The sequence below is a fragment of the Crinia signifera genome, chromosome 6 (assembly GCF_055691185.1).
Source record: "Crinia signifera chromosome 6, ASM5569118v1, whole genome shotgun sequence".
NCBI classification, from domain to species: Eukaryota; Metazoa; Chordata; class Amphibia; order Anura; family Myobatrachidae; genus Crinia; species Crinia signifera.
Genome location: NC_139222.1, coordinates 247536356 through 247548560, shown reverse-complemented (window position 1 = coordinate 247548560; position 12205 = coordinate 247536356). Strand labels below are relative to the sequence as shown.

Genomic DNA, 12205 nt, shown 5'->3' with positions numbered 1-12205 from the left:
AAGAACTGATAATGGTTGTAGCTGATCAGCTGGTGCCTGATGAGGAACTTTGTGGCTTGCACATAGGGGGACAGAAAGCAATGTACTCCTTGACATCTTGCTTGAGGGTATGCCACCAATAAGATCTTTGAATGAACTGGAATTTTTTTGCACACCAGACTGGCTGACAAATCATGAGGCCTGCGCCCAATGAAGCCGTGTTTCTGCTAAGAGACGAACTGACCAAAATCTTTCCCGTAGGTGGATCAGGTTCAATGTTAATAAATAAATAATACAGAATCAATAAAAGGTCTATATTTGGTAACACAGAGATCTTCATCTTGCGCCATAGAGCGGGAAAGGTCATCAGCCTTGCAGTTTTAAAAAAGTAGATTACTTTAAAATCAAACCTAGAAAAGCCCAGAATGTTTGCCCTAGAATAAGGCACAAAAAGGTTTTATGGTTAATGAGAACAGAAATGGGGTGTTTGGCACCCTCTAGCACTTCTCTAATCAATGCCAACTTGATGACTAATAATTCTTTATCCCCAAATGGTAGTTCTTTTTCTGCCAGTAGTAATTTTTGCGAAAAATACCCACATCTTCTAAATGCTGGGACAAAACAGCCCCCACTCCTTCAGCTGAGGCATTAGCCTCCCAGATGAAGGCTCTGGGTACATCAGGTTGGCAAAGGACAGGAGCAGAAACTAAAAACTTTCTGAAATGCTGCTTTGGCCTCACTGGAGAAGAAACATACACAGAATATTGGTCTACACGATACAAGCTTTGGTAAATCTCTAAAGAACTGCTTCAGGTTACAGAGGTGGAACCCATTTTTGTAGGCAAAATGGTGCATCGCAAAAGCAAATATTGACAATGAGAGTTAAGACTTTGCTTTGAATGAGTATGACCATCACAGCAAATTCAAATCACAAACTGCCTGTCATTTTTAGATTAGACATGGTATTCTCTCTCAGAGTTCTTTTGAAGATGGGATGTGGCCAATAGTAACCAATCAGATTCTATCTAGTATCTTCTAAAAGGTGCTTAAAAAAGTATAATCTGATTGGTTACTATGGGAAATATCCCATCTTCAATAGAACCTCCGATCTTATTAAATTTCTACCTAAAAGCCCATACACACCAAGCCATTTTGAGCTGAAAGCAGCTCAGTTTTCTGGTATGAGCTGCTTTCAGTTCGAAAGCTGCCCAGTGTGCAGCGATGAGTGGTCATTGCGGATGCATCATCGCAGGACAACTTTCCATGGCGTCCTGCTATGGAAAATCGTCCACCCCGGGAAATTTGCTCTGAAGGGCGAAAATTGCTCAGTAGAATTAGAAAAGAAAGGGGAATATAAAAGAATAAAATAATAAAATGCAATATATAAAAAAATGTTTACACTCTTCTCAGAAAAAAATTGGAAGTGGCCGGGACCGGAATGGAAAGGTGTTTTTCTTTGAAAGTCCTTAGTCCACTTGTGGGTGCAATAGCACTGGGGGAGAGCAATTTCAGGGGTTACACTATCTAACCCTTACTTAGGATGATCAGCGATCCTTTTCTGTCGCTGCGATGTACCCGCGGCTCTCCTCTCTCCACGCTTGCAGCAACTTCCGATTTTCGGCTCCGTGTTTCCGGTCGCAGCTATTCCTCTCCCCCAACGCGTTTCAAGCCTGGGCTCTTACTCATGAGGTAAACATTGTTTTTATATATTGCATTTTATTATTTTATTCTTTTATATTCCCCTTTCTTTTCTATTTCTACTATGTTTGTCTCTCTTACCTCTTTCACCCTATAAAAATATCAGCGCTTTATATTCCCAATTTAAAACTTTATTGTACTCAAACAGAGCAGCTACATACAAAATCCAGGCGCAACGAGCAACCTTGTATGTTCTCCGAAAATCGCTCAGTGTGTATGCGCTGAGCGATTTTCAGCCCATCGATTTTCCCCATCATCGTTGTCTATACACACTGGGCAAAATCGCCCATTGTGTACGGACCTTTAGAGAGTGCTTTGAACAAATGCACAAACTTAAAAAAAAAATGGATTTTTTAAAATTGAATACAAAGAAATTTAATTCTGCAAAGTAAAACAGCATTGCCATAATATAGAAAATGAGCTTAAATAATAGACTTAATTCAGATATTGATGGCACTGAATTATTCTCTGCGGAAAGTCTGTTTCCTGATGATGTTCCATCTAATGGCCCGCTGAACGTGCTTCCAAATCTATGGATATTGCTTCAATTATTATAAACAATTCCCATGACTGTCGCAAGTGGTAAGCAGAGATTCAGCAAATTGAAACTAATTAAAACCTTCCTATAGTCATCAATGAGTAATGGACAGTTAAATTCTTTCTCATTACTTTATACTGAAATAGATATGCCAGACATAGTAAATCATTTATGAATTTGATAAAATAACCTTTTAAAGTATCATGTTACATGGGATTTATGTTTATGGTATAACGGGTCGCCAATCAATTGGTTGATACCAAAAGCTCAACACGCACAACATTGACACAGACAAGAGGTGAAGTTGCACATATGTAGCAATGAATTAATTGCTTCATATGTGGTATGTGCAGACGTCAGCTTGCATTCATGCTGATTTCACAGAAACATGGAGATATTGTACTGTTGGCTTGAACAGAACAATTGCAACATTGTCACATTTAACGGTACTTGTTTAGTTTTACAGCGGCACCATGACCGCGCGCTACTTCCGGGTTCGGCGCTAGCCAAACTTTCTAAAAGAAACTAAATAATCTCCATGCCAAAAGTTGTGCCCCCCAAAAAGTGAGAGTTCTTTCTTTCCTCCCCACTATACTTTATCACTCTCTAGGGAGCACCTCCACTTAAAAAAAACTGATACAGTAGTATCTATCATTTTTCATATTGCAGATTTCTATACAGGTTGAGTATCCCGTATCCAAAATGCTCGGGACCAGGAGAATTTTGGATAACGGATTATTCCGTATTTCGGAATATATTAATATTTCAGTGATGTATTTTGAAGTATCTTGTGTTTATGCTGTATAAACACATCAAACACATGAAATGCACACAAATATATTTTATTTGTTCAAAAAACAAGGTTTCAAAACATGAAACAAAATGTGTGTACTATCTCAGATATTGAATTTGAATGCCAAGCAATCATTGTCTTGTACATATATAGTGCCAGTTACATATCATGTCCTCAGTAGTGCTGTTACAAATGACCCCAGTGAGTTTTTAGCAAAAAAAATTATTTTTTTTTCACTTTCTGGAATGTATGGTTTTCGGAATAATTCGGATAACGGATATTCGGATACGGGATACTCAACCTGTATACCTAGAAAACTAATTCAACCTAATATTCAGTGAATCTTGTGCATAGGCAAAAACTCCCTTTCCCCTAAACAAATGTTTTGATCATTGTCATGTTGCTTGTGTCGATATTTTGTGTGTGTCTATCTTGACCATACTGTATGTTTTCAACCTATTGGCTGTCGATCACTGTTGACCTATTGACCAGATACCAGGATTTATACTTCTGATCCATAACCTCCCAACTTTAGAGAGAGATATTTTGGGGAGTGGCCCAGTGGCAACGAGGCATGGCCAACACATCACGTCACTCCCACGAGGCTCCCCCCCCTATTTTGATGCTGTGGTGGCACTGACAGCCCCGCTGTCTCCGGGAATAGACACTGTGTGCATGCGGACAGCATCTATTCAACGAGACTGGCAGGGGGGGAATCCCAACTGCTCCACTACACCGCGGGACAAAATATTAGACAGTCCCACGAAAATTGGGACAGTTGGGAGGTATGCTGATCTAATAGTGTATGTTGATTTAAACCAGGGTTGCCGACTTTAAGAGTCTCCTCTCCTCCGGGAGAGGAGACTTTCAGCAGCAGTTCGGGGGTGGAGCTTGAGCGTGGCGTCATTAAGCCCCGCCCCCAGGATGTAAAATTTACGGATCTCTGTGGAGAGTGGCGTGGCTAAAATGACGCGATTGTGAAATTTTTAGCTTCGCCCCCTCCTCTGAGACCCGCGGATTGCGGTATTTGGTACTTATGTATTATCTGGACTCCCATGTTAAATGCACCCCATTTTTTCATACTCCTACTATCCAACTACGCACAGAGTTAATTTTATATAGTGTGGCGAGCGCAGCGAGCCACCGTGCCCGAAGCGTGGCGAGCGCAGCGAGCCCCGCGAGGGGACGCGGTCTCATAAGAAAAACGGGAGCCCAGATATTACATAAGTACCCTCTCGGCCATTCCGGGAGGGTAGGCAACCCTGATTTAAACCTGTCCACTGACTTAATGTTACTTTTTCCCTAACTTTTTTCTATTTTGTACCCTCCGCTCAAACTGATATTAGTATAACAGAAACATACAAGAGAAAATGTCCTTGCAGAATTTTTATTTAGTACACACCACAAAAGTAATGTACCAGAGGGGAACTTTTGCTCTGGGCTCCACTTGGCCTAGAACCAGCCCTGTTCTGTCTCATGCAGCTCATAACGTGATCATTACTTAACACTTGTTACATGATGTCTACGATATACAGTCTATGTTTGCTATGAGCATACATTCTGTGTACCTGTTTTCCATATGAATCAGTGAACTCAATGACATTCCACGTGTATGTTCCGTTCTTTCTACAGATGACGAAGTTCAGGTACAACGTATCATTGGCATAATGAAAGAAATCATAACGTTACCCAAATTGCGAGATCGGTGACTGTTTTGAAATACAATAAACTGCTGAGTGTGTGATTTAATTAAGCATTTTGCCAGCATGTATGGATGCCAATTTATTTATTGTCTTTATCTGTCTATAGCAGAGGTTCCCAAACTGTTTTGAATCACGGCATCCTATAGTATCAGAATATTTTTCAGGGCACCCCTAGGCCAAAGTTTGTTACCAAGAATAACATTTTTTTTTTTTTTTTTTAATGAAATGAGTTGTGCTTATATGTCATCCTTAGGTCCAGTTATATGGTGAGGAACACGATTCACTTCTGTTTCCCCACATATTTTATAATTGGAAGCCCCAAGCACTCATTTTGCCTGTTTTATTGGCCATAAATAATTTGAATTGGCTCTGGAACACCAACCTGAGGCACCCCTGCAAGTGCTCCGAGGCACCCCAGGGAGCCTAGGTGCACAGTTTGGGAACCACTGGTCTATAGTGTTCAATATATGCCCATGGAATAAAATACAGTATGTTGTTTTATGTTGTTTGCTATGAATTACAGCTGTGCTAATGAAGACTTGTACCTCCTTAGACATAAAACATAACAATAGTTGCACTATAGTGAGACTGATAGGTGGTAACACATAGATCTGATAGACTAGGCAGGGGTCCTTAAACTATTTTGCTCTGGGCCCCCATCAGACAATAAAAATAATGACAGGACCTCAGCAAGTTACTGCTGAAGGTCATCACATCACATGTGTTGTCAGCAGACAGCACATACAGGGCAGCATTGTGGAGGCAACAAATGATGGGAGGAGTCTAAAATAACAGACAATTCAACAGACTTTTCAGACTCCTTGAATCATTGACTAAGATTAAAAAAGTCATCAGCCTGATGGTCAGCAACATGTAGTCGTGACCCCATGCTAAGAAGGTCAGGACCCACTTTGAGAACCGCTGGACTAGGAGATTTAAATAGCGAAGTGTGAGTGGGGCTGTCACACGGGACGCAGAGCTATTGGCGCGGCATCATCACTGCTCCATCCTGTGCTGCTCCATCCTGTGCTGCTGGTTAGCAGCTTGCCCAGAACGGCACCCTATAGTCAGAATAGCTGTGGCAGTGTCTCCAGGCAGGCAACCTGCAGTATGTGCAGTGTTGTTCTTCCCGGTCCTGGCTTCTCTGTCCAGACTAGGACTAGCCCGCCAGAGAGACGGGGGATTCAATGCAAGCCCCGGTGATTTATGACCCCGTCCACTTTTTAAATGGACTGCATTAATGCCACTGGGCAGTCATCCGCTACTGACTGTCCCGGCAGCTGCAAAATGACTATCAGTCATCAGCTATTGACTAATCCAACAGCGGCTGCAGGCTGGGAGGCTTATTTCGGCTCCATTCCCAAAGAAGCCTTGCAGACCGGTGGGCGGACGTCACGTCACATCGCATCATGACATCATGCACTGGACCAGGTACCTACATTCCCTGGACTGGGTTTTTAATTTAAAAAAGAATATATATATATATATATATATATATACACTTATCCCTCCTGCGGATCCATGCAGGAACAATTTCCCTGCATGGAATCCCCCCCCCCCCTCCAAGGCTCAACCATCCCCTGATTGAAGGCCCCTAGAATTGTGAAGCCCTGAGCAGTTGCCCAGTGTGCCTATACCTTAAGATGGTCCTGCCCTGTCCACCCCTCACAGCATTACAAGGTCCTGTGCTTAATGGGCGGGGTCAGCACAGGCCGCTCTAGAGCCTTGTTACACTCCTGGATTTGCTGCCTCTATTCACATGAATAGGCATTGTATAACATATTGTAACAGACAAATAGCTATGGACTTCGTTTGGGGTTGAGTTGGATTGGCACAGGTAAGGTTTTTCTATTAATTTGAAATGTAAACCAACATGTGTGCCATTGCTCGGTAGTGAGATTAAACGGCAAGGGCTAACGGTTGGTGGTGCTCCCAAATGGAGTTCAAATGTTGAACTGAAAAGGAAAGTCAAAGGTGACTTGAAGGGAACCCGACAAGGTTTTTTGGGGCACGCTTGTAAGTAATAATATATGTTTGGTATGGTGTCTATTAGTTAAAACATAACTTTTAATTTTTGAAACACTTAAAAAGCAGATTTAGCATAAGAGGGGTTACACATTTACTGAGGAAATTCAGATTGTTAGGTTAATTCTTCCTCCTCCAAACAATAAATCAAAGTAATGCTGACTAGGTCAGGTACTTAATTATAAACTTAGCGAAAATTAGTCACACATATGGCTATTTCTTATATTGGCAGTTATAACAGAAAATGATGTCTGCTTATCATCTAGGTTTGAAATAGCAAATCTGATGGCGCAGGACACACCACCCCTCAGTAATCAATTGAAATTATCTTATGTGATATCAGACGAGGCAGCTGCAAAATGACTATCAGTCATCAGCTATTGACTAATCCAACAGCGGCTGCAGGCTGGGAGGCTTATTTCGGCTCCATTCCCAAAGAAGCCTTGCAGACCGGTGGGCGGACGTCACGTCACATCGCATCATGACATCATGCACTGGACCAGGTACCTACATTCCCTGGACTGGGTTTTTAATTTAAAAAAGAATATATATATATATATATATATATATATATACACTTATCCCTCCTGCGGATCCATGCAGGAACAATTTCCCTGCATGGAATCCCCCCCCCCCCCTCCAAGGCTCAACCATCCCCTGATTGAAGGCCCCTAGAATTGTGAAGCCCTGAGCAGTTGCCCAGTGTGCCTATACCTTAAGATGGTCCTGCCCTGTCCACCCCTTACAGCATTACAAGGTCCTGTGCTTAATGGGGGGGGTCAGCACAGGCCGCTCTAGAGCCTTGTTACACTCCTGGATTTGCTGCCTCTATTCACATGAATAGGCATTGTATAACATATTGTAACAGACAAATAGCTATGGACTTCGTTTGGGGTTGAGTTGGATTGGCACAGGTAAGGTTTTTCTATTAATTTGAAATGTAAACCAACATGTGTGCCATTGCTCGGTAGTGAGATTAAACGGCAAGGGCTAACGGTTGGTGGTGCTCCCAAATGGAGTTCAAATGTTGAACTGAAAAGGAAAGTCAAAGGTGACTTGAAGGGAACCCGACAAGGTTTTTTGGGGCACGCTTGTAAGTAATAATATATGTTTGGTATGGTGTCTATTAGTTAAAACATAACTTTTAATTTTTGAAACACTTAAAAAGCAGATTTAGCATAAGAGGGGTTACACATTTACTGAGGAAATTCAGATTGTTAGGTTAATTCTTCCTCCTCCAAACAATAAATCAAAGTAATGCTGACTAGGTCAGGTACTTAATTATAAACTTAGCGAAAATTAGTCACACATATGGCTATTTCTTATATTGGCAGTTATAACAGAAAATGATGTCTGCTTATCATCTAGGTTTGAAATAGCAAATCTGATGGCGCAGGACACACCACCCCTCAGTAATCAATTGAAATTATCTTATGTGATATCAGACGAGGAAAAGAAATTCGAGTCACAACTTGACAGGAGTAAATCAGGATAGAAGTAAAGAGGTGTGGATGAAGCGTCACTCTCACAGCTGTTGGCTTCTGCTGTTATGGCGGATTACGGCACCGGCTATTCCCTGTTAGTTCCCCAGACAGGTACTTGGCCGGCCCTTCACTGCTTAGCTTCTGGGTTCGGGTGGTACCAGGCGATTCAGTGAGGTATGGCCGTATGGTTAAAATGCGAGAGCCCTGCTGGTGGAAAGTGAGCTCAAGCGTGCTTCTGCTGTTGGTCCTGCAGTAATAGGATCCTCCCTGTTACCATCGGGGCCTTGCAGGGTGAATAATTTGCAGGAGGGCCAATGAGAGAGTCACTAAAAGGTGAGATATAGGGTAGTCAGAAAGAGGGGGAATCTTGTGCCTGAGCCCAACTTCTGCTGTCCCCAATCTTACAATGTATAGGATTGGGGATGAGAGAGAAGGGGTGAGGCGATCCTCCCTGGAGTGGGAAACACGAGGGCAGTTTGCCCTGGATGGAGAATGAAAGTGAGTGACAACTCAGTGGATGTCTGAATGACAAAATGGAGGGATGTTAGATGAGAGTAGAATGGTGAATGTACCCTCAGTCCAGAAAGCTGGCTAGTGTTCTAGGTGTCAGAATATGGGTTTGTCTGATCACCCAGTTCACCCAGGGGTTTGTTTAGTACTGTTTAGTGAACAGGGGAAACAGTGACAAATACTGTCATTTAGCCAAATTGGCAGATTTTTGTCGCTGTAGTGTTACAAGATAGCAGTTCTTGTGGTTAGATACAATTAATAGCGTTTTTCAGTAAATAAACAACACACAGACAGGCTATGGTCACAGTTGGCAAAAATCTTCCTGACAACACGGTTTGATAGCCACGGAAATGATTTTAGAGTACACCATGTATTAAATATATCCTGACTGTTTTTACAGTACAAAATTAGTAGATTGTGAATGACATGTCCCGGTCATGGGCCAGGTCTACAGGTCAGAGTACATACAAGGTATACTGTGCAGTAGGTATAACCTGTCTGTTTTTAAAAGGCAGGTTGGTAAATAGGGTCTGATAGATCCTGACCCTTAGCCAAATCAGCAGATCCTGGTGTGTGTTAAATACAGCACAGATTGAATGTAATATCACCTATAGGTCCTCTAAGCACATAAGGTAATACTATACATTAGGTAATCCTATAGAGATAAAGTTACTTGCATGTGCATCCTGTGCTTTGAGCAGTGTAAGGTAAACAAGCTCTGGTGTGTATGCGCTGCCGTTCAATATGCCGCACAATCTACAATAGGAGATCACCTTACGTTTTCCAAGCACAACAACAATCTAATACTGAGCCAATGCATACAGGTGGTCCCGTTAGAGCTACGCTGCTACACACGCGCGTCTGTACTGTAAACAGAGCTGCGTTAGGTAGGGCGGCTCGGGAGTGTGGATGCTGCCGAGTAAATTGCTTGCAGGCACAGCCTGCTTTACCTTGCTGCCCAGATGCAGCGAAGAAGGCGGGAGGTAGCCGGACGCCGGAGCGGGGTGTCCTGAGCGCAGGACACACCCCCCTCAGGACTCCCTCGACCGTGTTCTCCACGGACACCCCGCTCCGGCATCCGGCTACCTCCCGCCTTCTTCGCTGCATCTGGGCAGCAAGGTAAAGCAGGCTGTGCCTGCAAGCAATTTACTCGGCAGCATCCACACTCCCGAGCCGCCCTACCTAACGCAGCTCTGTTTACAGTACAGACGCGCGTGTGTAGCAGCGTAGCTCTAACGGGACCACCTGTATGCATTGGCTCAGTATTAGATTGTTGTTGTGCTTGGAAAACGTAAGGTGATCTCCTATTGTAGATTGTGCGGCATATTGAACGGCAGCGCATACACACCAGAGCTTGTTTACCTTACACTGCTCAAAGCACAGGATGCACATGCAAGTAACTTTATCTCTATAGGATTACCTAATGTATAGTATTACCTTATGTGCTTAGAGGACCTATAGGTGATATTACATTCAATCTGTGCTGTATTTAACACACACCAGGATCTGCTGATTTGGCTAAGGGCCAGGATCTATCAGACCCTATTTACCAACCTGCCTTTTAAAAACAGACAGGTTATACCTACTGCACAGTATACCTTGTATGTACTCTGACCTGTAGACCTGGCCCATGACCGGGACATGTCATTCACAATCTACTAATTTTGTACTGTAAAAACAGTCAGGATATATTTAATACACGGTGTACTCTAAAATCATTTCCGTGGCTATCAAACCGTGTTGTCAGGAAGATTTTTGCCAACTGTGACCATAGCCTGTCTGTGTGTTGTTTATTTACTGAAAAACGCTATTAATTGTATCTAACCACAAGAACTGCTATCTTGTAACACTACAGCGACAAAAATCTGCCAATTTGGCTAAATGACAGTATTTGTCACTGTTTCCCCTGTTCACTAAACAGTACTAAACAAACCCCTGGGTGAACTGGGTGATCAGACAAACCCATATTCTGACACCTAGAACACTAGCCAGCTTTCTGGACTGAGGGTACATTCACCATTCTACTCTCATCTAACATCCCTCCATTTTGTCATTCAGACATCCACTGAGTTGTCACTCACTTTCATTCTCCATCCAGGGCAAACTGCCCTCGTGTTTCCCACTCCAGGGAGGATCGCCTCACCCCTTCTCTCTCATCCCCAATCCTATACATTGTAAGATTGGGGACAGCAGAAGTTGGGCTCAGGCACAAGATTCCCCCTCTTTCTGACTACCCTATATCTCACCTTTTAGTGACTCTCTCATTGGCCCTCCTGCAAATTATTCACCCTGCAAGGCCCCGATGGTAACAGGGAGGATCCTATTACTGCAGGACCAACAGCAGAAGCACGCTTGAGCTCACTTTCCACCAGCAGGGCTCTCGCATTTTAACCATACGGCCATACCTCACTGAATCGCCTGGTACCACCCGAACCCAGAAGCTAAGCAGTGAAGGGCCGGCCAAGTACCTGTCTGGGGAACTAACAGGGAATAGCCGGTGCCGTAATCCGCCATAACAGCAGAAGCCAACAGCTGTGAGAGTGACGCTTCATCCACACCTCTTTACTTCTATCCTGATTTACTCCTGTCAAGTTGTGACTCGAATTTCTTTTCCTCGTCTGATATCACATAAGATAATTTCAATTGATTACTGAGGGGTGGTGTGTCCTGCGCCATCAGATTTGCTATTTCAAACCTAGATGATAAGCAGACATCATTTTCTGTTATAACTGCCAATATAAGAAATAGCCATATGTGTGACTAATTTTCGCTAAGTTTATAATTAAGTACCTGACCTAGTCAGCATTACTTTGATTTATTGTTTGGAGGAGGAAGAATTAACCTAACAATCTGAATTTCCTCAGTAAATGTGTAACCCCTCTTATGCTAAATCTGCTTTTTAAGTGTTTCAAAAATTAAAAGTTATGTTTTAACTAATAGACACCATACCAAACATATATTATTACTTACAAGCGTGCCCCAAAAAACCTTGTCGGGTTCCCTTCAAGTCACCTTTGACTTTCCTTTTCAAATAGCTATGGACAACAGAAGGCCACATAATATGAAGAAAATGCAATTATATAGAAGCAAAGCAGAGCAGCATCCCCAAACATTCATTCTTGTGCCAGATCGATTGAAAGTGAGTGGCTAATCTGATTGTTTCAGTAATGTCAACATTATACCCATTTATTGCCTCATGATGCCTAAATAAAAAGCTGATATATCCACTTAATCTGTTTGATACTCTAGCAATGCACAATCACATCACAGTAAATTTACCCACTGAAAACCAGGCTTTGTGCTTGAACTAATTCCAAATATTTCTAAATATACTGTTAGACACTGCAGCCGGCTACGGCAGACTGAGCCTGAATTATTCATCTGAACCCTAGGACAGCCTGTGAATAGAAACAGCTCAAATGCTGTGAGATGAAATGTGTGTTGTTCTCCTTCATTGCAGAGACTGTCATTCCAT

The 12205-nt window shown here is 42.7% G+C and overlaps 2 pseudogenes; one reads left to right on the top strand and one right to left on the bottom strand.

Moving 5' to 3' along the window:
• Positions 1-8290: 8290 nt before the first annotated feature.
• Positions 8291-8408, bottom strand: LOC146011776 (5S ribosomal RNA; annotated as a pseudogene).
• Positions 8409-11121: 2713 nt separating this feature from the next.
• LOC146011775 (5S ribosomal RNA) lies at positions 11122-11239 on the top strand (annotated as a pseudogene).
• The last annotated feature ends 966 nt before the right edge of the window (positions 11240-12205 follow it).